General features: G+C 41.4%; 1 protein-coding gene across 2 annotated transcripts in view; it reads right to left on the bottom strand.

Moving 5' to 3' along the window:
• Positions 1–22,021, bottom strand: part of LOC149175872 (U3 ribonucleoprotein (Utp) family protein) — a 111,465-nt gene that overhangs the window by 73,889 nt on the left and 15,555 nt on the right. The gene's annotated exons all lie outside the window — the stretch shown is intronic.

Here is a 22,021-nt window from a genome sequence, read left to right as displayed (position 1 = left end):
CCTTATCTAGGATATGGTAAGTCGATGAGCAAGGAGACTCCATTGCATTGACACTGATGTACAGGTCGCAGACACTTTTTCAAAGCCCCAGGGAAAGGTCAAATTTGTGATTTTCCTGAGCAACTTGGAGCCGTTGAGAGACCTTCGTATAAGGGTCCTACATGTTGCATGCACTGAGCTCTGGGAGCTCTGGAGGGCTTGGGGTACTTACTGGAACGACATACGACCATAGGGCGACTCACCCTCCCCTGGTGGTGTGTTATGTATAGGGTGACAGGTTCAACCTTTCCCTATGATACAAAACAAGATGATTAGTTCTCCTATGGGTCGAGATGATTAGTTCAATCGTGGCAACTATGGAAAGAGATGGTTATTTCTCCCATGGGCCGGGATGATTAGTTCTCCCGTGGCGACTGTGAGCCAAGATGATTAGTTCTCCTGTGGGCCAGGATGATTAGTTCCCCTGTGGCAACCAATGGGCAAGATGATTCATTCTCCTGTGGACAGGATGATTACATCTCCTGTCGAGCATCCTACCCATGTAGTCTGGGACTCATGGGAAGTACCTCTCATCTAATCAATGAGCAGGGAAATGGGGTTAAGGACCATACTAGTACTATCGATGGACGCATCGTTGTATCTATCGTACTCCCTATGCTAGGATGACCTCCATTGATCTGGGATCAATGAAACTGATCTAGGATCAGTATGAGTGGTTTGAGACACTCTTGTGATATTGATCTGGGATCAATAAAACTGACTTCGAGTCAATAAGAGTGATATGACACACTCTCTTCATATGAAACTGACTTCAGGTCAGTAGAGAATGGTATGAGACGTTCTCAATCAATTCTTCTTCTTCATGGTTCAGCAAAGCAGAACTGGGCAGAGCAGAGTGGAGCTTAGCAGAGCAGAACTAAGTAGATCTCAGCAGAGCAGAACCGAGCAGATCTCAGCAGAGCAAAACAAAACAGTGCAGGGCACTGATGGTAGAGATAGTACAGTCAGACATATAGGTCAGCGGATGGAGTTCTCCCTAGTTGAGAGGGAGTGTTAAAATTGGCAACTAGGGCCAAACTCCATGTGGGTCATCTTATTAATGGCAGCTGATATTTTTCTTGGATCCCTCTCATCGAGAGGTGTAGGATTGATCTAAAGATCATCCAATTCCGATAAGTATTCATGGAGATATGAATTTATTTGTGTTATGGGACAATTCGTCAAGGTCGGCCAGCAACCAAATAAACCCCTCATGTGCTCCACGTTTTTGTATAAATAAAGGTGCCTTGAATCATTTGAGAACACAACTCTCATGATCTCCCTCTCTCCACTTGTTTTGGGTTTGTCTTCTCTCAAGGAAGACGCAGTGGAGAGGGTCATCTAAAAGAGCCCTAGACGCAGTCATCTAGGAGAGCCCTAGCCATAGTCTTGGAGGAGATCTGGCCGTAGATCTAAGAAGCCCTAGCTGCAGTCAATAGGAGTTCTAATGCACAGTAAGGGAGCCCTAATCCGCAGCAAAGGGAAGGCTCTAATCCACAGCAAAGGGAGCCCTAATCCGCAGCAAAGGGAAGGCTCTAATCCGCAGCAAAGGGAGCCCTAATCCGCAGCAAAGGGAAGGCTCTAATCCGCAGCAAAGGGAGCCCTAATCCGCAGCAAAGGGAAGGCTCTAATCCACAACAAAGGGAGCCCTAATCCGCAACAAAGGGAAGGCTCTAATCCACAACAAAGGGAGCCCTAATCCGCAGCAAAGGGAAGGCTCTAATCCACAACAAAGGGAGCCCTAATCCGCAGCAAAGGGAAGGCTCTAATCCGCAACAAAGGGAGCTCTAACCACAGCAAAGGGAAGGCCCTTATCCATAGCTAATGGGAGCCCTAAACCACTGTCAAGAGGAAGCCCTAAACTGCTGTCAAGAGGAGCCCTGAGTCAAGGCCTTAGCCGCAGCATAAGAAGGACTTCATCCGCAGCAGAAGGGACCTTATCATAGCATGAAGCAACGTGGGCATGGACAGTAGCAAGACAGGGAAGTCACAGTCACAAGGAGGAGAGATGCAGGGCTGTATATGTATGTGTTTGAGTGCAAGTAAGTATTGTCAGCTTGCACGAGTTCACGAGGAAAGAAACGTTGTTGTTTGGGTATCATTTGGGAAGGAGGAGTGCTACAACTAGCTGTTGTGCTAGGCTGCAAGCCAAAGCACACAGTTGAGGTTGTGTCAAGGACTGTCAAGGGTGGACAACACCTTCAAAGGGCAGCGTGGCATGAGAGAAAGCTCTTCAAGATAAATTGTAGTCCTAAAAGGACTTATCTCCTAACTGTGTGGTAGCCCTAACCTAAAAACAATCATAACAACAACGAGCAGCAATACATATGATCAGTATTGCTAGACATAGGTGTTGCAATGGGACAGCATGGCAATGGTGAGGTATTATAGCATGCATGGTAAGACATGATGCAACATGGGACAGCTGCAAGCATGAAGAATCATGGACAACAGCAGCATGGTAAAGCATGGACAACTGCAAGTAGAGTGTTGTATGGGACAGCAGTATAGTACTTGATGCAACTAGGACACAAAGCAGCAATGGTGCAGCAAGCACATGGGCATAGCATGGTGCAGCCGTGGCACTAGGTAAACACTGGGACAGCAGCAGCATGAGGTCCAATATTGTGATGATGGGTGCAGCATGGTGCAGCACGGTGAGGTGCAGCATATGGACGAGATGCAGCACATGATAGGTGAATGAGTCACCTTGGAGAATCAGTTGAAGCAACATGTCTTCAACTGATCTCATGTAGAGATAATATATTAGTCGAAGTATTGACTTATGTTGTAAATGTACTACCTCTCTCTCTCTGCTGAACTATTGAAGAACATATAAGAAGAATTGATCAAGGGTTTCCGTACATTGGGGTTTGTCCCTGGCTAGCACCACATCTTGTGTCCTCTTGTCTTGGCTTTTCTTCTGGGATTTATGTTTATGTTCTATCTGCAGTTTACTTTAATGTTGATGTGATTGAGCTAACTGTGAAAATTGAAATAAATTGCTCTAAGCATAGAACATACCTAAACTTAACAAATATCTAAGTGTGTATTTTCTTCAACTTGCTTGTCTTCTTCCTAAGTTGTGACATTCACTAGATTAGTATCTTCTCCCTTATCTTCAACCTGGACTATTACGACCGAAGACTTTGATACATCTTGAGCAAGTTGATCTAACTTGTTTGTTAATGACATTTTGTCCTTTTTACACTTCTTGATTTGTGTTAATAATTTTTCACTATGGTCTTTCAGTCGAGAAACTTCTTCAGTTTTGTCAGTGGTGATCTTATCACTTCTCTTTGCATATTTTGTAGTACTTTTTTTTTCCTTCTTGAAAAAATATTTTCAAAATATCTTCTATTGACTTAGTTACCGGAGAATCCACAGTGGATTCTCCAATAACTAAGTCAGAAGATATAAACCACAGATGTCTTAAATCCAAATATCTTCTATGTTTTCTGGGATTACTGAATTTGGTTTCACCGTAAGATCTTGTAGCATTATTTTTTTCTTTTTGTAAGAAAATGTCAAAAACTTCTTTTTCATATTCAGGATGAAGGAACCTAGGGTTTCCATCCACGGCGATCCCAGAATAATGTCACCCAGATCATTCCATAGAGATCGAATAGAGAATTGCGATATAAAAGTATAATCGCCAATGTTTAATTGTAATTCAGTTATGTCATATTGTTTTCTGCCCAAGCAGTCTAAACTCTTATAAATATATTTGACTCTAGAATCACCAATTGGTTAGCAAGGTTAGAGTTTATATCATTTTTCCCTTCAGTGAAAAAGATAAAAATAATAACATCTTTTCCTGCAAGAGTCCCTTTAATCTTGAATAGCACTGGAGCGGCGCAACGTGAGGCTCCTACAAACCTCCCTTCTTTCAGTTCTGAATTAGATGCCATTTTTCTTTGTCAAGATAAACTTGGTTAATGGAAATATTCTTCAAATTCACCTTTATATCTTCCTTGATTCCAACACTCATCACTTCTATCTTTGAATAAAGATTACACTTACTTCTTTTTTTTCTTGATTTGTTTTAACTCCTTAACCCCCTTTTTTATTGGGTGGACTATTAAAACTTGGATAATTTTAATAATCTTCTTCTTTCTTTTTTTATTAAATTATATAATTGAATTAATTATATTCTATAAAAAAATAATTTAATTAATATTGTAATTATATAACTTTATAAAATCTATATACTGATATAATCCACGGTGAGTTAGAATTATATGACTTATAACGTATAGCCTATATTATATAATTGGTGACTAAATCTACAGCGTCCTTTGATCGTGGCCTCGAGGAAAAGAGGGTTGCATTTAAAATGCTCTACGTGTTGGAATGGACACCACAGTGGACAGGGAAGAACTTAACCGAGTCAATGGGATGGTTGGTTGTGGTAGCAAACAAAACGTGGACAAAGGCAGCGAACAGTTACCACATGAAATGGCGAAGGAGGTTGACCGTCAATGGCATAGGTAGCGGCTTGGTCGACTGCGCTGTGATCCTTTGCAGCGTAAGTTAGTGACCAGAAAATACAGTTGTCTTCACAATTCACAGAGATGCATTGGCTCAAAGCGCAGTGTAGCAACGGAATCGGGTGAGCAATTGTCGCTGCAATGGATGGTGGACGACACTTCAGTTGCAAAAATTCTTCTGTTGATGGTTGCTGTTGTGGCGACTATGGTTCTGGTTGCGGTGGTGAAGGTGTTCTTCGATGGTGGTAGATGCGGCAGTATAAGGATTTTGTATGACGTTGAAGGGTGGCGACAAGTACAGAGGCGGTGTTAGAGAAGGCGGCAAGGAAAATAATTGGCGGCGATACCTAACAGGTCATAGGCGCTGGTAACCGTCGATGTATCGGCAGTGACAGCGCGAAGCGTATATAGGCAATTATTCCAGCGGGGCAGTGACTACGGCGGCGGCGGAATTGTGCAGCAAGCAGATCGGTTGGTCGACCGCTTCTTTTTTTTAGTTTTTTATATATATATATATATGTCTTCTTAAAAAAATTGAAATTTTTTTTATTTGAAATATTTCTTTTATATAACTTTTTTTTAATTATTTATTTAATTTAATTTAATATAATTTTTTATTTATTTATTTCTTTTTTTCTTTTTTTTTATTAAAGCTTGTAGCGAAACGCTTCAACGACAACGAAGTTGACAAATTTCGATGGCCAAAGGCCTGGATCTGAGAACGAGCTCTATGCAACGGTGAAGCGACCAAAGGATCGAACTACTCTGATACCAAATAAAGCGAACAAAGTTCGTTCTTCAGGTCAAATACTCCAAAAAACTTGGAATATAAAGATCTCCATTGAGATACAAGAATATATATTAAATGTGTGAATGTGAATGATGATCATACAAATAAGAGTGAGGGTCCTGCTTATATACTAGGCAGTGCCTCTTCAGGGAAGGTCATGTCCCATTTAGACATGCCTCTTCATATTAATTACTAATTAACTAATCATTATTACCATTATCTTCATTATTTATATTTATATTATTTATATATATTTTATTTTTAACACCCTAGTCGTGGATCTCTTCCCTTTTTTCCTTTGCCTTTTCTCCCTAACGCTGCCCCTCACTCTCTTCTATATCCCCTGTGACACCCTCTTTTCCTCCTTCCAGCCTAGCGCTGCCCTCTAATCCCTCTGTCGTGGGCCCTGTAGGGTCATTTCTCTGCCTGCTGCCATTTAATGCTGCCTCCATGCTTGCCTGCCGTAGCTTTTTTTAGCACCCATCAGCCCTATGCTCAGTCTTTTTCCCTCTGCTGCAGCTTCACCCTTGCTTTTCCTTTTCTTTGTGACCCTTCTCCCTGATCTCTGCCCTGAATGCAGGTCATTACAGCCTCTCTTTCCCTGGTCACAAGCATTTTCAGGTTTATCTCTTGTTATATATGATTTCTGGGCTAATCACTTATGTTTACAGGTAAAGCGTGGAGCTTAGAAAAGGTTTTGATACTTATTTGGGGTGCTCAGGTTCGTGGTCTTTTGGTGACTGTTTGCAACCAGATCTAAAGAGAACTATATTGCAGACCCTAATCATAACACTGATTCCTAATACTAAGCCTGAAAAACAATGTTTAGACAATCTTCGGCAAAATCACATAACCAATCTTTTGTCAACGCGTTTCGAACCAACCAGTGTGGTTCATCGTCAGGACAAGTTGAAGAACCAATCCGGCTTAGCTTGATTAAATAGAGTGTGCAGAGACTCAAACGGCTATATTGCCAACGGCTAATTTTGACCTAATGATCCTAGTCAAACAACTAATTTAATTATTAACATTCTTAGAAATAGCTAAAACAGGAAAATAAAGGAATTCATTTGTTAATTTAAATGAATGAATATGTATATCTAAAAACAAATAAATATAATTCATTATTATTAGCTCATATATTAAGAGAATTCATTTGATAATTAAAATATCCATATTTATTATTTAATTATAATGGTCATTATATAATCTATATTTACTATTATTCCAATATTATTTAAATACAAATAAATGGTATTAAATTACTATTATTCTTAGAATTTAGTCACATTAGGTAATAGTGTATATATTTAATAATAATTATTTAATGGTCCATTGGTAAGTTAGATCTTCTCTATTTGTTCTTTAAAATATATCATTTTTATTTATTATTTAAATATAATGGTCCATTCGAAATTAAAATAATAACTTATATACAATAATATATGTTTATTAAATGATCTATATTTACTTAATAATTTATAATTCCAATATTATTAAAAACAAACAAATAGTATTCTTGTTTATTATTCTTAGAATTTAGGTAATTACCATAATTGAGGGTTGTTAGAGGCCATGTTTATTAATAATAGTATAACTAATATTATTGGTATATCATATATTTATTTATAATACTTTCTTATTTATCCTTTAAACCTAATGGTCATTTGGTAAACTAGATCCCCTCTTATAATTAAATTAATAGTTTATATTCATTAAATAATCAATATTTATTCAATAATCTGTTATTCCAATAAAATTATTAAAGTTAACTCTGTCATTAGGTAAATATATTATTACTTATACGGTTTAAAAAGGGTTTTTTAGACAATAGTTAAAGGGAATTTCAATTCTAAAGGAATAGTAGAATTAAATATAAATGCATAAATAATTGAAATTATGGAGACAAAAAATCTAATCTAATCATAATATACCCAATAGTATCATAAACGGGATAAGGTTAATACAATAATTAGCCCAAAATTAATAATAACTTATTAATAACTCAAACACTCCATAATAATAGGACTAATCCGCCAAAAACAACACTCTTAACAATTGCAAAACATAATTACATATGTTTGGGATTTCTTTCTTTGCTAGTTGAATGACTCATTTGGTTATTAAGGGACTAATATCTATTGGTGCAGAGGTCTAATATGAAAATTACACAGGTGTGTATCATTCTTCAGTGACCTTCAGCGGTATATTCACATTGCATTTGATACTAGAATTGGATCTTAAGCATTTGTTTCCTTTTTCTTGCATTTGGTCCTCAATTGTGAAGCATATTGGGCACTGATTTCATCATATTGAAGACTGATATTAACTGATCCTAAGGCACAGCAAGCTTATTTTTATTACTTGAGGGTCTGTTGCATTCTTGAGAGTTGATTAGTTGTGCATCTGCTGGCAGTTGGGAGGCAGATTGATAGTGAGTTGGCATTGAAGTGAATCTAGCCTGGTTTGGTTGCTTGCATCTCTTTACTAATTGCATTTCATTGCATAAGAATTTTCTCTTGCATATTGCATAGCATAGTTTGATTTTTTTGTTGTTGCATTTAGTTAACTAATTTCACAGTTAGCAATCTCATTATATTGCTTGTAGTTGCAATTCCCTCCTGCTTTAATTTGCTAATCTAATAATTGAAAAGGAACTTCTAGTAAGAACACATAAGTAATTAAGAGGCATTGCTATGATCTGAAAGAGCCTTGCTTCCTGTGTTACTTTTACTTGGTTTTAGGAGATCCAATCGGCAAGTTTGAAAAATCCCAATATTGATGACCTATAAATAGAAAAATCTGAAAATTGGTAGATAATTAATGTTGAGTATCTTCGTAATTGTATAAGATCATTGATCATCTTGCTGTCTGAAATATCTTAGATCGCTTTAAATACTTTTAGTAATAATTAAAAGTGTTGACATTGATGCTTTAAGAGCAAGGGAATCATAAGGTTTCTTGTTTAAACTGAGCATTTCTAAATCGAATTGTCATTGGCTTATCATTTATTGTTGAAATTAGATAGGTGCTCTGGTTCCCCTTCTTGCCATTTGGTTAAACCATTGATATTTGACATTTAAAGTTTGGCTCAAGATTGACAAATACAATTTCTAGAAGAATTGCATTATCTCTTTAGGATACTTGTCATTAGCATCTCATTTTGAATCGTTGGCTAATTGTTTCAGAGCATAAATTTTGACTTGTGGTTCATGTATTAAGAGGATATCTATCTTCTGAATTCTAAATTGGTGTATTATTGTGGAGAGCATTCATCTTAATAGCAATCTTGTGGTTATCCTCGTATTCTTGTAGTCGAGATTGTCTCTTGAATCTCATTAATAAGTACTTGTTAATATATATTATAACCTAAAGATTGATCATAATTAAAGTACTTAAAACATTAACAATCTCATCTTAGAGATTATTCACTCGTTTCACCTTGCATATCATTTAGGCTAGTCTTGCATCTTAAAACTTACCTCGAAGCATAAGCTTAGTTGATAGATTTCTAAGACAACATTTCTCATTTAGCTTGAAGGGTCTTGGCAACCTAATTTTCCCCACAGGACCCAGAAAGGAATTGGTCCCAATCCTCGACACCAAAAAACAACAAAATGGTGCAAATTACCAGCTGAGTGGTAAAATGCACTGTTGAACAAAAGGGAATTTCTGGCCTGAATACTACCCAGAAAATTCTGAAAATTTAACCGAGACCTCTCCTCCAAATACTCATAAAAACCCAGAAAGTTTTGGATCTCGTTCCAACCTTCCAAAATCACCCCCAATTCTTGTGAGCTCCTACACTCACTGTGAAATCCGTCCTACAGAAAATCAGCCTCTGAAACCCCTCCAAAATGCTGGGAAAATTCCCTCAACAATCCTTCTTGCACCTCCTAACAAACCAGCTCCAAAAATCCCCAGTGAAAACTTCCCCACAGTCAACCCCCGCAAAGAACTGCGCAGTACATAACTCCTGCGCAATCCCCGAGAAGAATAATTCAACCTGGGCAGTGAACACTCTCTTAGCCCACAAATCCACATGAATTTCGCTGCAAATTTACCAAGAATTAGGCCTGCAAAACCCAGAACTAACTCCACCAGAATACCTCCCCACAAGAATGTGTGGTTCCTCTTTTTTGTGCGCAATTTGCTCCACAGAGCAGCCCAAATCTCCTAAAATCTGCTCCAGAGAGTCTCCAAGGAATTATGGCAATGCTCCCCTAGGGTGGCACTTGAAGTCCACTGAGAAAAGAGTGAGATTTCCCCTTAGAAATTTTGGTGCTGAACAGCTCCCCGTGACCCAGCTAAACAGCTTAAGCAACAATGATGTAAAAGTCAAATTAGCAAAAGGTGCCAATTGCTGCCTTCAGCCCTGTAAAGTTTTGTAGATGGTCTATGCTAAGAGCAATTTCACTTTTCTCACAGCAATCATACAAGTAGATAAGCAAAATGCAGATAGAACATATAAGCAGATCTTACAGAAGACAAATCAGAAACAAGAAAAATGTATGTGTTTGTTTCGGCGGTCAACAGGATGCTTCAACCAGCAAAGTCTCCTTTGGTCAGCCAGCCCAGCATGTGTCACAACAACCCTCCAACCAGTAGATGAGTCAACCCAAGTCAGTTCTACAAAAGTCAACGCTGTCCTGAAAAGTCAACGCAGGGGCAGCAAGCTAAAAGTCAACGCAGCAGCAAAACGGTCAACCCTTTGACCTCGATTTTTGTGCCAGGTAGTATGGCCTTCAAAAATCGAACCTCCCACAAGTTTTCAGCTTGTTTGGACCAAGCGTTGACCAAAGTCAACGCTGGTCAAACTTCTGCGAAACCCTAGCAGCAGAAAAATCTTCTTCGTCCTTCCCACGTGTGGCTGAAATTCGTCCTCCAGGTAGCTCGTACTTTTTAGGATGAGAGAGGAAGATGTGAGTTGTGTTGTGTTCTAATTCTCTCCAACTTTTCCTGTATATATATATCCATCAATGAGGGTGTGTGACACATCTGTTGGGCATGTGAGCCTACATTACAAAACTGGCTGACCTTTGCACATATAATTTATTAAGAATAATAAATTCAAAATATAAGTTCTGCACATCGGATTAAGACTATTTTTATATGGATTTTACACCTCTCAGAAAGAGGAATCCAACAAAAATATTAGCCTCTTAATCTGAGCATCAGAACATGGAGTTTGGACCTAGTTGTCCAAATTTAACACTCCCTCTCAACTAGGGAGAACTCCATCTATTAGTGCAATTAACATCGTGAGTCATCCCGCCGAAACTTGCTTTGCTGACTTCTTTATTTCAGAACAGAAGTGGGTCAGTCACAAAGACATCATTCCCCGACTGACATAATCAGTCCAGAGGTCCCAGACCTCACAAATCTTGATCCCAGATCAAGTGGTTGGACCATGCCATCCTAGATAGAGAGTACGGCAATCTCTGATGCGTCCATCAGTCTTTGCTAATAGTCTCTAGCTTTTCCACACCTCATTGGCCAAATGAGAGATACTTCCCATGAGCCCTGAACTCAATGGGTAGGATGCATACGGGGCACAGATTAAATGAGTGGCGAACCAGCTCAATAATCACAAGAGTGGGGCAGAAGCATTATGAGTGCTTATAGCTCCGAGAAGCTATCCCCAAAGCCCCCCGGAGCTCCCAGAGCTCATCGTCCAACAGGACCCACATCATAGGGTCTTTCCACGACACCAAGACTCTCACGGAAGGTTAGGAACTTGACCTTCCCCAGGGGCTTAGTGAGAATATTCGCGACCTGCTCATCAGTTCCTATATGATCGAGCCTTACGGCGCCTCGCTGTACCATATCCCGGATAAAGTGGTACCTGATATCAATATGCTTGGATCGGTCGTGGAACACAGGATTCTCAGTCATACGAATCCCACTCTGATTATCACAGAGTATTACAGTGGTATCTAGCACATGTTGGAACAGCTCACTAAAGAGCTTCCTCAACCAAACTGCTTCACAACAGGCCATACTAGCAGCAATGTATTCGGCCTCCGCGGTGCTCAAAGCCACCGACTTCTGCTTCCTGCTCATCCATGAGATCGAAGCAGAACCAAGATTGAAACAGCATCCAGATGTGCTCTTACGATCCACCACACTGCCAGCCCAATCGGCATCAGTATATCCCCGGAGTATCACACTCCCGGCAGTGTATCTCAGCCCATGGTTTATCGTGCCCCGAAGATATCTCAAAAGATTCTTGGCACCAACCCAGTGAAAATGATGAGGCTCAACCATCTGTTGACTCAAAGTATTCACTGCAAAACATATGTCTGGACGGGTGTTCACTAAGAACATCAAAGCTCCTATGAGTTGACGATACTCAGTAGGATTGGCCAAGATAGGCCCTGCAGCGCTGCCACTCAACTTCTTAAAGTTGAGTTCCATTGGTGTCGACACGGACTTACAGTCCACCATCCCAAATCTTTCCAGAAGCTTCACAATATACTTTCCTTGAGAAAGGAAAATCTCTCCAGGTCTCTGCCAGACCTCCAGGCCTAGGAAATAGTGCATCAGTCCTAGGTCTTTCATCTCGAACTCAGCAGCAAGCTCCCTCTTACATTGATGAATGAGAGGGTCATCACCTGTCAGGAAGAGGTCGTCCACATACAGCACTAGAATGAGAGGCTTTCCTTCCTCAACCTTAAAGTAAAGGTTTGGATCAGCATTGCTTCGAGTGAAGCCCAGCTTCATCAAGTAACTATCCATCCTCTCATACCAAGCTCTGGGTGCTTGCTTTAACCCATAGAGGGCTTTCTTCAACCTGCAGACATAAGTGTCTCAATCTTGAACTTCAAATCCCAGCGGTTGTTCTACATACACCTCTTCCTTTATTGCACCATGCAGAAAAGCGGTCTTGACATCCATCTGATGAAGACTCCATCCTTGCGTAGTAGCAAGGGCTATGATGGATCGGATGGTGGTATATCGAGCCACAGGTGCAAATATATCGTCATAGTCAATTCCTTCCTTTTGAGAGAAGCCACGGGCAACAAATCTTGCCTTAAACTTTTCAGCACTCCATCAAATCCATGTTTAATCTTGTAGATCCATTTAGTGGTGACAACAGATTTGTCCTTCGGTCTCGGGACCACATCCCAGACCAGGGTTGCAGGAATCGCCCCCCCCCCCCCCCCGGATCCTAACCCGGAACCGCGACCCGTGCGGAAGCGTTCCGGAATCTCCACAGGAATCGCGATTCCGAAATTGAGGTGGCGCGATTCCGGTTTTTTTAAACGATTCCTGGAATTGGAACCTAAATTGCTAATTGTAATTCGTACTTCCTCGATGATCGAGCTTTGTTTTGGTGGATGGATGCATATGCAATCTTGTCACATTTATCTTTGCATTGTAGCCACCTTAGCTCCGTTTTTCCTGCATGGACTGTTGATTCGACTGATCGATTCCGCAAATCTTCGTGATACGACTGGATTTGCAACGGATTTTTCTTGTTGCTTCCACATAACCATAATTGTGCAGCGTTGGATTTTTCTTCATTGGTTTCCACATAAACAACGGTGCCATGCTATGTGGAAAACCTTCCGTGGACTGCACTGCAATCCTATTGATGTAGACGTAACAATGGTCGTCCCCGATGGCAATGTTGACTGACGCTGAATGGGCTGTCGTGGACCAATAACTGTTCCTTGATAACCGTTGCATATATTTACATAACCTTCAAGTTGCCTTCGTTACAATGGCTTTTATATGCGACATAATAAAATTCTATAGCATATACTTTATATGCCATATTAAAATATATCGAATACATTTGCTTCCAAGGTTTACATATGCACCCACCTTACCAACATGTAGTTTGCCATGTAAACTTTGAATATGATTTTTTTTAAATGCGACATAATAAAATTCTATAGCATACACTTTATATGCCATATTAAAATGTATTGAATACATTTGCCACCAAGGTTTACAAATGCGCCCACCTTAGCAACATGTAGTTTGTCATATAAACTTTGAATATGATTTTTTTTAAATGCGACATCCATTTCAACCTTTGCACTAAGGTTTTTTTTTTTTTGAAATAATTCCGACTTCACATTTTTATGATATGGTTTATAAACATACCATATAACTTTGCCTTAGTTTCAAGTGACATATTTTGTAAACATTATTATTTGAATTTTGGACATGACAAATGTTGACAGTTGCTCACTTGCTAGATAAATCATAATATGCTCTATGTTTTATGTTTTATAATATGCTTAAATGTTTTATGTTTTATAATATGCTTAAAAATTTGATGTATGTTTGTAATAGCTAGAATATAGATGATTGTTGTACATTACTACATACTAGTAACTACAATGGAATCATGGATGCCATATCTATCTTGATTTATGCAAAAATATGCATGTTTTCATGTCTTCTACAATTAATTTGGTATTTGGGATGTTTGTTTTGAGTATAAATGCAAAAAAATATAAAAAATATATATATATAGCAGACGCTTCCGCGGACGCTTCGCTTCCTAGATTTTTGGAAAATGACGCTTCCGCGCTTCCGCTTCGCTCCCGCTTCGTGCAACATTGTCCCAGACATCATTCTTCATAATAGCCTCATATTCTTCATGCATAGCATCCTTCCAGACTTGATGCTTGATGGCTTCTTCAAAAGATCCAGGTTCAGATTGTATAATAGTACTCATGGCAGCTAGATACCCTTGGTATCTACACGGCTTCTTGCTTTCTCGGAATGTTCCCCTTGGGGCAGCATGACCCTCAGCATCTTCGAGGGTGTCCCTGAGCCATGATGGCCTCTTTCCTAGAGAAGGGGAAGGATCAATAGGGTCCATTGGCCCTTCAACATAAGGCATAGTCTCATCCTGGGGTTCTTCAAGATTTCCAGGTCTTTCTTCATGGTTTTCTTCAGATCTAGGAAGATCTACTACTTTCTTCAGGGAAGCATCTTCGTCAAAAGTGACATCATGGCTTATCTCTACTTCCCTTTGACCAGGTACATAGACTCTATATGCCTTAGAAGTCTCACTGTAGCCCACAAACATTCCTTTCTTCCCAGTAGCATCCAGCTTACTTCTCTTTTCTTTCGGCACATGAAAATAGACAGGACATCCAAAAATTCTAAAATGTGAGACATCAGGTTTCTTACCAGAGAAAACCTCTTTGGGAGTTTTGGAGTCCAAAGCGGAATGAGGGCATCGGTTTTGAATGTACACAGCAGTATTTGCAGCTTCTCCCCACAGAAACTTTGGAAGACCCTGGTCACATAGCATGGCACGGGCAGCTTCCACAATAGTCCTATTCTTGCGTTCAGCAACACCATTCTGCTCAGGAGTATATGCAGTCGTAGTCTCCCTCTTAATGCCAGCTTCTCTGCAAAAGTCTTTGAACTCATTTGACTCATATTCAGTGCCATTGTCAGTCCTCAAAATCTTGATCTTCTTTCCGGTCATATTTTCCACCAAGGCTTTGAAGGTACGGAACCACATGAAAGCCTCATCCTTCTTCTTCAAGAAGTATATCCAGGTTTTGCGAGAGAAGTCATCAGTAAATGTCATATAGTAAGAACATCCCCCCAGGGATGTTACAGGCAACATACCGGAAAGATCAGAATGGACCAGTTGCAATATCTCAGATGTCTTTGTGACACTTGAGGGGAAAGGTCCCCTTGTATGTTTTCCTTCAGCACAGCCCTTACATACACCTTTATGATTATCTCCAAAATCAGGCATCCCTGTCACCACCTTCCTTGCTTCGGGAAGAGCCTTGTAATGAAGGTGTCCAAATCTTCGGTGCCATAGTTCGGTTTGACGGATAGTATCACAAGTCATAGCTCCCAACGGACTCCCTCCAACCTGGTAGAGTGTACCAACTCTAAAACCAATTGAGATAGCTTCCTTGAAGCTCTTCTTCCACATGAGTACCTTTCCATCAGAGAAAGTTACATTGAATCCTTTGTCTTCCATGGCAGATACAGACACAAGGTTCTTCTTCAATTTGGGTACATAGAGTACATCTTGTAGATGGAGGACTTGTCCTTGAGACAAGTGGAGGGTCACAGTCCCGTCCCTTTCACAGGATAAGTGGCATTATCCCCAAGGATAATTTCTAGATTAGTATCCCTTTCAACCATGTCAGAAAGTGCTTCCTTGAATCCGGTGATGTGTCTTGGGGCACCACTATCGATTAGCCAGACATCCATAGTGTCGGTCGGAGATGCAGCTGAGAGAGCAGATATTAGAATATACTCATTTCTTTTATCAACAACATTAGACTCCTCATACCTGGTATTTCTGGTCCTTTTAGAAGGTGGATGGTTTCCTTCAAAGTGAGCCTTCCTCTTTCCTTTGGATTTGTCATTTCTTTGATTCCCATTCCTTCGGTTGTTGTTGTTGTCGTCACTATCGGGAGAATTCTTCTGGAAGGGGCATTCTCTAGCATAGTGTCCAGTCCTATGGCAGGTGAAACATTTACCCTTCTTCTTTTGAGTCTTACTCCTTCCTTTGTCCTTGGAATCACCAGAGTTCTTCTTTCGGGAATGAGCAACATAGGCAGCATTTCTTTCATTATCAAATTCCTTCATCCTTGTTTCTTCTTGCATACATCTAGACAGAAGCTCATCAAAGTTAGGGATGGTATTATTGTTGAGAATGGTAGTTGTGAATACTTGCCATTCATATGGAAGTCCTCCAAGTGCGGTGAGAACCATCTCACGATCAGCTATTGTCTCCCCAATAGCTAGCAGATTGTTCCTGGTTTCGGTCAACTTCATAAAGAAAGTTTGAATAGACTCGTCTCGGCCCTTCTTCATATTCTTCAACTTGTTCTTGAGGAATAGCACTTGGTTCACATTGTTTACTCGGAAAATAAGTATCAGTTTGTCATACATCTCCTTGGATGTGCCTAGTTCAGATATGTAGGCAACCAGACTCTTATTTATGGATTCCCTGATCAGCAGTTTTGCTCTGATTTCTCCCTTCTTATACTTGTGTTTAACAGCAGCAGAGGCATTTGATGGAGGTTCTTGAATCTTCCCTGTCACATGATCTAGGAGATCATGATCTTCTAATTTGAGATCTAATAACATCTTCCAGGCATGGAAGTCATCACTTCCAGTCAGCTTGTCATTCTCCCTGAATTCAAGCTTAGAGGAATCCATTTCCTTCGATGATGATTGCTATAGATAGAGTTTGTCTTCACCTCAGCTCTGATACCATGTAAAGTTTTGTAGATGTTCTATGCTAAGAGCAATTTCACTTTTCTCACAGCAATCATACAAGTAGATAAGCAAAATGCAGATAGAACATATAAGCAGATCTTACAGAAGACAAATCAGAAACAAGAAAAATGTATGTGTTTGTTTCGGCGGTCAACAGGATGCTTCAACCAGCAAAGTCTCCTTTGGTCAGCCAGCCCAGCATGTGTCACAACAACCCTCCAACCAGTAGATGAGTCAACCCAAGTCAGTTCTACAAAAGTCAACGCTGTCCTGAAAAGTCAACGCAGGGGCAGCAAGCTAAAAGTCAACGCAGCAGCAAAACGGTCAACCCTTTGACCTCGATTTTTGTGCCAGGTAGTATGGCCTTCAAAAATCGAACCTCCCACAAGTTTTCAGCTTGTTTGGACCAAGCGTTGACCAAAGTCAACGCTGGTCAAACTTCTGCGAAACCCTAGCAGCAGAAAAAATCCTCTTCGTCCTTCCCACGTGTGGCTGAAATTCGTCCTCCAGGTAGCTCGTACTTTTTAGGATGAGAGAGGAAGATGTGAGTTGTGTTGTGTTCTAATTCTCTCCAACTTTTCCTGTATATATATATCCATCAATGAGGGTGTGTGACACATCTGTTGGGCATGTGAGCCTACATTACAAAACTGGCTGACCTTTGCACATATAATTTATTAAGAATAATAAATTCAAAATATAAGTTCTGCTCATCGGATTAAGACTATTTTTATATGGATTTTACACCTCTCAGAAAGAGGAATCCAACAAAAATATTAGCCTCTTAATCTGAGCATCAGAACATGGAGTTTGGACCTAGTTGTCCAAATTTAACAAGCCCTCTATTTATAATTGCTGCCTCACCTTTCCTTATGGGTCCCTCATCCAAATATTTCGACCTCCATCCACAAAATCAATTTTTCCTCCAAGGGGTGCATATTCCTTGATGGGTGACCCCCACATTCCACCAAGGCTGAAATTTCTCCTATTCTCCTAAGTCCTCATGTCTCCCATATCAAATTGCCTCCAATAACTGAATTTCAAAATTGTGCTATACTTAGCACCACCCACAGAACCTCAGTTGACCTCCTCAGACGGAAAAATAAAAAATTGGGGACATTACATCTAATTGGAGAATGCAAAATTAGATGTGGAAATTTGGTTCACAATATAAACCAAAGAGTACCATCTTGAAAATGATAAGACAAGAGGTTGGCCAATTTAGCTAGAAAAATTGACTCTTGTTTAGAACCCTATATAAAGTCATGAAAGAAGTACCAAATTTCCTCCAAGTGTCCTCTCAATGCCTTGCAATTGCCTACTCCTTCTCTAGTGCTCCCTCCACCCATACATCCATCCCACCTGCCCCTGTGGCTTTGCAAACATATTCCCCTCGGGCTTTCTTTGATGGGGCGGCGCAGGGTTCACCATCTCATGGAGGAATTGAAGGAATCTTGCATCTGTCTGTCTCACATTCTCTATCCTTTTCTGTTAATATTGGCCTGGCCACTAATAATTATGCTGAACTATTTGCCCTTCATGTTGAATTTTCTAAGTCTATCCATTAGAAAATTAATCTGTATTCTGTTGGTTTATTTCTTCTACTTGTTTAAATTCGAACAAGTTATTTAATACAGTTAAATACCAAAATAAACACAATATAGTCACAACATCTACAGATCAACAACTGAAGGAAAACAAGCACACAAGTAACACCGTTATTTTTGGACAAATGTCCGCGGAAAAACCCAATGCGGGAAAACCAATGCAGCTATTCTAAGGGTTTATTATTATGCAGTATTTCCTTGAGTACAACTAGGTGCCAAACTGGCTCACCCAACAGAGAAAAATACATGGCAGCAATACCTCTATATTCAGAAACAGGTATTCAGAAAACCTATCCCACGAAACCCTCTCCGACACAATTGAAACTCAGCACTGGCCCTTCTGTCCTCTGCATCAGCCTCCTGCTGACCTGCGTCAGCCCCATGACCCTCTGCGTCAGCCCCAGGACTATCTGTGTCAGCCCTCTAAGGCACTGCATAGCCTCTGGGACCCTCCGCGTCACTCCAGCAGCCTCTACGTGGATGACACAGTCCCTCTGGCCTCTGTGCTGACCCTATTGGGCTCTGCATAGCCTGGACTGGTTGTTGCTCTCACTCTCTCTGCTTCTACGATGGTCTCTCAGTACTCTCTCTAACTCGTACTGACTACCCCTCGCAGCTGATCACTGATTCACTTTTGCTTAGCAACTCCGCTCTAGAAAAATGAATGATTGATCACTCTGGTGTGTTCTCCAACTGACACTCAAGCCTCTTCTTATTCTTTTCTCGTTGGTCCTTCAACGACCAAGATTAAATCTCTCATCAACGGCTAAGATTAGATTTGGCTTGATCTATTACTTTTGGAACCTTCTACCCCAGTTTTATATTAATACCCATTAATATTTTATTTTTCCTAAGTTTAGACTTAGGAACTCCATTAAAAATATTAATTATTTTAATATCTCCCAAAAAGAGTACAATCTATCCAAACCATTTCTGGATCTTGGAGATCTCATGTGCTTTAGCCTCTCCACCAATTTTCATGGCTAGAGCACATTCGATGCTACCCCAAATCAACACTCCCTCTTAGCGAGGACTATGCTTTGGTAATACTCCACACCGAGCATCACCCTGATTATCTAGCATCGGTCCCTGTGCTGATGCTAGGCCTCCCCGCCCAATATCCTTTGCACTGCTGCATCATATATTGCTGCCCATGGCCCTGCCACTATTGCATCCGTACAACAGCTCCCTCTGCATCCGTGCTATTGCCGATCCATCCTCCCAACATTGCATCCCTCTCATCATGTTGCATCGTGCTACTGCATACTGCTACTGCACTGCAACTCAATTACTGAGAAGTAAGTAACTGATCTACCCAACATCTGACATCCCTGTCAGCCTAAAAACACTCCCGATGCTAAAGCTCTCTCTACCGCTAACAAGTGATCCCTCTATTAACCTCTGCGTTGCTGCAACAACTCCCTGTATCTCGCAGCGTTGCACACCTCTCTATGCCATCCTGCACTGTTGCAACACTCTCGTGCCTCTCACATTGTTGCAGCATGCTAGCCTCGCGCTACCCGGGGACTCCTGCACTGAATCAATCCCTATCACTTCATCTGCATCTGTCTCTACCGACATCCACCAGTCCTACTACCCCTCTTCGGGGCTCCCGTAGCAAGGTATAATCGAAGAGGTTGGGTACCTCAAGGATTTTGTCCCTCATCGCCTGTAGTCCTCCTGACTACAACTCGATGTCTCCTCACTTCTTCTCAAGTGGCACATGAACACTCATGGCACAATCGTCTTCCTCCTCGACTTCTTTCTTCCCCCTCTCTGGTGCTACCTTCGAGTCAGAAGCCTCTCCCTTACTCTTCTACCTTGGTCACTGGTTCGCATAGTGACCCAGTACCCCACAATGGAAGCACTTGACCTTGGAGAGATCCTTCTTCTTCCTCTTCTCCTGCTTTCCTGCAGATGCTAGAGTTGCAACCTCTTCCTCCTCCTTCTTGATCTTGACCCCTTTGCTGCTACTCCTCGTCTTGGTCCGCCGTCTGATCTCTTCTTGACGAAGATCTGGCCACAGTTCTTCCCAATCCAAAAGATTCGCCCTGCCCAGTATGCTCTGGAAAAATGTCTCCCAATCCTCAGAGACTGCGTTAAGTGCGGTCCTTACCATCAACTCCTGATCCAGCGTGGCCCCTATGGAATTCAATTGGTCACAGATCTCCTTCAACCGACCGAAGAAGACATCTATTTGCTCTCCCTTCTGCATCTAGTATGACCATAGTTGATTCTCCAAGAGCATCTTCCTCTGCACGGAAGCATGCTGGTACAATGTCTTCAAAGTGTCCCACATCTCCTTTGTCATTTCCTTCTCGGCAATATGTGGGACCACATGATCCTTGACCCCATCAAGGATGATACACTTTGCCTTAGCCATTGCCTCCTCGTACCTTTCATTAGCTATCGGGTCAACTGGGATAGCCATCACTCTCAAAGCGAAGCCCTTGATACGATGTCTGTCTAGAATGGACAAGATCCTGGCCTTCCGGACCACAAAGTTGGACACTCCATCTTGCCTGTCTTGATCTCTCAGCCCATTCACGGCCATCTCGTTGCTCTTCTGTCAACTCCTGTTGAGTCTCTCTACTTCTCGCCTGGAAGTTCTCGGTTCAACTCCTGCTGAGTCTCTCTACTTCCCGCCTAGAAGTTCTCTTCTAGACTCCCTCTGAGTCTCGATTTCCCTCCCAGAAATCCTTCTGCCAACTGTCAAGTTGCTCCTCTCTAATCGTCTGTGCAACTGCAACACTGATCTAGATTCCTTGGCTAGAAATCTACCTTGGCAGCAACTCCCTCTACCTTGGTCTTACCCTATTAGGCAACTTCGCTCCCACAAACTGCCCACAACTTCCTTCGCCCCAGCAACTGAAGGATTGAGCTTCTTGGCTCTGCTCAATCCCGGCACCGGCAAAACAGCTCCCTCGGCCAACTACGTCAGCCCTCGGCCTCTATGTGAGCCTCTCTCTTCCCTCCTCAGCCTCTACGCTGGCCTCTCTCTGGCCCAAACTGATGACGCAATCCCTCTGCGTCAACCCTTCCTTTGTCGCTTTTGCAAGGATCAGTTACTGTCACTCGGGACAACTGATTCTGCTGCAAATGCTCTGCTCAGCGGATGCCTTCAGCGCTCCTATGATCTGCAACCACACTCCGATACCATGTTGAATTTTCTAAGTCTATCCATTAGAAAATTAATCTGTATTCTGCTGGTTTATTTCTTCTACTTGTTTAAATTCGAACAAGTTATTTAATGCAGTTAAATACTGACATAAACACAATACAGTCACAACATCTACAAATCAACACATTAACGCAAACAAGCACACAAATGAAACCGTTATTTTTGGACAAATGTCCCCAGAAAAACCCAATGCGGGAAAACCGGTGCAGCTATTCTGAGGGTTTATTATTATGCAGTATTTCCTTGAGTACAACTGGGTGCCAAACTGGCTCACCCGACAAAGAAAATACACGACAACAATACCTATATATTCGGAAACAGGTATTCAAAAAACCTGTCCCACCAAACCCTCTCCGGCACAATTGAAGCTCAGCGTTGGCCCTTCTGACCTCTGCTTCAGCCTCCTGCGTCAGCCCTCTGAGGCATTGCGCAGCCTCTGGGACCCTCTGCGTCACTTTAGTAGACTCTGCGTGGATAACGCAGTCCCTCTAGCCTCTGCGCTGACTCTGCTGGGCTCTGCCTAGCCTGGTCTGGCTGCTGCTCTCGCTCTCTCTGCCTCGTACTCACTGCCCCTCGTTGCTGATCACTGATTCACTTTTGCTTAGCAACCCCACTCTAGCAAAATGAATGACTGATCACTCTAGTGTGTTCTCCAACTAACCCTCAAGCCTCTTCTTATACTTTTCTC

This window comes from Pinus tabuliformis, chromosome 4_1 (genome assembly GCF_031772625.1).
Source record: "Pinus tabuliformis cultivar Carrire ecotype Pingquan chromosome 4_1, CPIR1, whole genome shotgun sequence".
Taxonomy (NCBI): Eukaryota; Viridiplantae; Streptophyta; class Pinopsida; order Pinales; family Pinaceae; genus Pinus; species Pinus tabuliformis.
The sequence above is the reverse complement of the archived record's forward strand: the minus strand, read 5'-3'. Positions and strand labels throughout refer to the sequence as shown.